Below are 3,614 nucleotides of genomic sequence, written 5' to 3'. Positions count from 1 at the left end.
CAAACTGGAGGCACAAAACATACCTAAATGAAAATACTTTAGCAGGCATTTCAGATTAGGATATCAGTACATTCCAAGAAAGGTTTCTTTTTTGTACAAAAATGATAAAATTTAATGAATAATAGATTCAAATGATACCAATTGTTTTCTTCACTTTATACAAAATTTATTTTATGAAATGAAGGAGAGTTAGATTTTCTACAGAAGATTTGCAGACACCTTGGCTCACAAGAATAAATGTTTCCTCAGGTTTTTACATGTCTTTCATTTAATTTACTAATGAGCTTATTTTGAAATAGTGCTCTATGACAGCATTTAGGGTAGCATAAAACTTTATGTTTATTTTTTTAAAACCATAAGGTATGTATGGAGCAGAGAGATGTCCAGCAGGGGAGGCAGAAGCTCCGTAGAGCCCACAAACCCTGTGGGGCTTCCACCGCATGATCCAGCAGGTAGGCTTCACTGCCGCCAACTGGCTCCATCCCCAGCCTGGCCCAGTGCACATGGAGCATGGAGATGTCCAGCAGGGGAGGTAAAAGTCAGCAGAGACCACACACCCTGAGGTACCACCCCGTGACCCAGCTGCCCGGCCGAGTCCATGCTGACCAGTGAGATGGTTCCCTGGAGAGGCCCAAGACCCAAGGCAACCACACATGCAAGGCACTAGGGGCCAACTGAGCAGACACTGAAGTAGCCATACCAAATTGGCAACCCCAGCAACATCTTAGTCAAACATAGTGTCAAACCTGTGGACTGTGAAACCGCCTGCCACAATGAATAAACATCAAAAAAAAGATACCAGAAATATGAAAAATCAAGAAAGTACACCACCAAAGGGTAATAACTCTCAAGCTCTAGATCCTATAGAACAAGAAGCCCTTGAAATGTCTGACAAAGAATTTTGAGTGATAATTCTAAGGAAACTGAACAAGAAGCCCTTGAAATGACTGACAAGGAATTTCGAGTGATAATTCTAAGGAAACTGAAAGAGATACAAGAAAACTCAGCTAGACAACATGATGAAATCAGGAAAAGTATACAGGATCTGAAAGAAGAAATGTACAAGGAAATCAATGCCCTAAAAAAAAATGTAGCAGAGCTTGCTGAACTGAAGAAGTTATTCAGCAAAATAAAAAACACAACGGAGAGTTTAACCAGCAGGCTTGTGGAAGTTGAAGAGAGAACCTCTGAAGTTGAAGATGGGCTATTTAAAATAACACAGGCAGACAAAAGAAAAAGAAAAAAGAGTCAAAGGCATTGAAGAAAATCTGAGAGAGATATCAGACAACCTTAAGTGCTCAAATATCCAAGTCATGGGTATTCCAGAAGGGGAGGAAAAAGGAGATTGCATTGAAAACATATTCAACAAAATAGTGGCAGAAAACTTCCCAGGTATAGGAAAAATCACAGATCTTCAGATCCAGGAAGCTCAAAGATCTCCAAATGTATTCAACATAAAAAGATCTTCTCCAAGACATGTTATAGTCAAATTGGCAAAACTCAGGGACAAAGAGAGAATCTTAAAAGCTGCAAGAGAGAAGCATCAAATCACCTATAAGGAAGCCCCAATCAGACTAACATCAGACTTTTCATCACAAACCCTAAAAGCCACAAAGAAATGGGATGATATATTCAAAATACTAAAGCACAGAGATTACCAGCCAAGAATACTCTACCTGGCAAGGCTATCCTTCTGAAATGAAGGGCAAATACTATATTTCTCAAACAAAAGCTGCAGGAGTTCACCACCACACGACCACCCTTACAAGAAATTCTCAAGGGAGTACTGGGTTTGGTTCCTGAAAAAATAACTACCACTGCTTTAAAAACCCAAGAAAAATCAAACCCCACTAGTATAATAAAAATGGCATTCATGAAGAGAAAACAAACAAAAAGGCTATCTACAACCCAAGGAACCAACAAATACAGAAAACAAACAGTAAATCAGAAAGAAAGGAACAAAAGACACCTAAGACAACCAAACAATAATCAATAAAGTGCTAGGAATAAATAAACACTTTTCAATAGCAACTCTTAATGTAAAAGGCTTAAATTCCCCAATCAAAAGAAACAGACTGGCTGACTAGATTAAAAAGGAGGACCCAGGGCTGGCCCAGTGGCGCACTGGAGAGTGTGCTGCTTGAAAAAGGCTTAAATTCCCCAATCAAAAGACACAGAGTGGCTGACTGGATTAAAAAGGAGGACCAAACTATATGCTGCCTTGAAAAGACCCACCTCACCCATAAAGACTCACATAGACTAAGAGCGAAAGGATGGAAAAATTTTCACCATGCAAACAGAAAAGAAAAACGAGCTGGAGTAGCTATTCTTGGATTCTGATAAAATAGACTTTAAACTAAAAACCATAAAAAGGACAATGAGAGACACTACATAATGATAAAAGGATCGATCCAGCACGAAGACATAACAATCATAAATATATATGCATACAATGTTGGAGCAGCCAGATTTATAAAACAAACTCTATTAGACCTAAAGAAAGAAATAGACACTAATATCATAATAGCAGGGGACCTGAACACCCCACTGTCAATGTTGGACAGATCATCTAGGCAAAGAATCAGCAGAGAAACACAAGATCTAAACAATATTCTAGACCTATTGTACTTGGCAGATATCTAAAGAGCATTCCATCTAACAACCTCAGAATATTCATTCTTCTCATCAGCACATGGATCATTCTCCAGGATAGATCACATATTAGGACACAAATCAAGTCTCAACAAATTCAAAAAAATTGGAATTATCCCATGTATTTTCTCAGACCACAATGGATTAAAATTAGAAATCAATAACAAATGAAATTCTGGAAACCATACAAACACATGGAAATTAAACAACATTCTACTTAATGACATATGGGTCCATGTAGAAATCAAGCAGGAAATCAAAACATTTATTGAAACTAATGAAAATAATGATACATCATTCCAAGACCTGTGGGATACTGCAAAAGCAGTACTAAGGGGGAAATTTATCGCATCAAATGCTCACTTCAGAAGAATAGAAAGATGGCAAGTGAACAACCTAACACTGCACTTTAAAGATCTAGAAAAACAAGAACAATCCAAACCTAAACTTAGCAGATGGAAAGAAATCATTAAGATCAGAGCAGAACTTAATGAAGTTGAAACCCCAAAAAACAATACAAAAGATCAATGAATCAAAAAGTTGGTTTTTTGAAGAGATAAATAAAATTGACAAACCATTAGCATGGCTAACAAAAAAAAGAAGAGAGAAGATTCAAATAACAAAAATTAGAAATGAAAAAGGTGATATTACAACTGATTCATCTGAAATACAAGGAATCATTTGAGACTACTATAAACAACTATACGCTAACAAATTTGAAAATCTGGAGGTAATGGATAAATTTCTGGACACACAAAAGCTCCCAAAACTGAACCATGAAGACATAGAAAATTTGAAGAGACCAATAATAAAGGAGATTGAAGCTGTTATCAGAAAACCCCCAACAAAGAAAAATCCAGGACCAGATGGATTCACAGCAGAATTTTATCAAACATTCAAAGACGAATTGACACCGATTCTTTTTTTCTTTTTTTTGGGGGGGGGGGTGTGGGGGGGTTTTT

The sequence above is a fragment of the Galeopterus variegatus genome, unplaced genomic scaffold (genome assembly GCF_000696425.1).
Source record: "Galeopterus variegatus unplaced genomic scaffold, G_variegatus-3.0.2 Scaffold919, whole genome shotgun sequence".
NCBI classification, from domain to species: Eukaryota; Metazoa; Chordata; class Mammalia; order Dermoptera; family Cynocephalidae; genus Galeopterus; species Galeopterus variegatus.
This window is presented reverse-complemented; position numbering follows the sequence as displayed.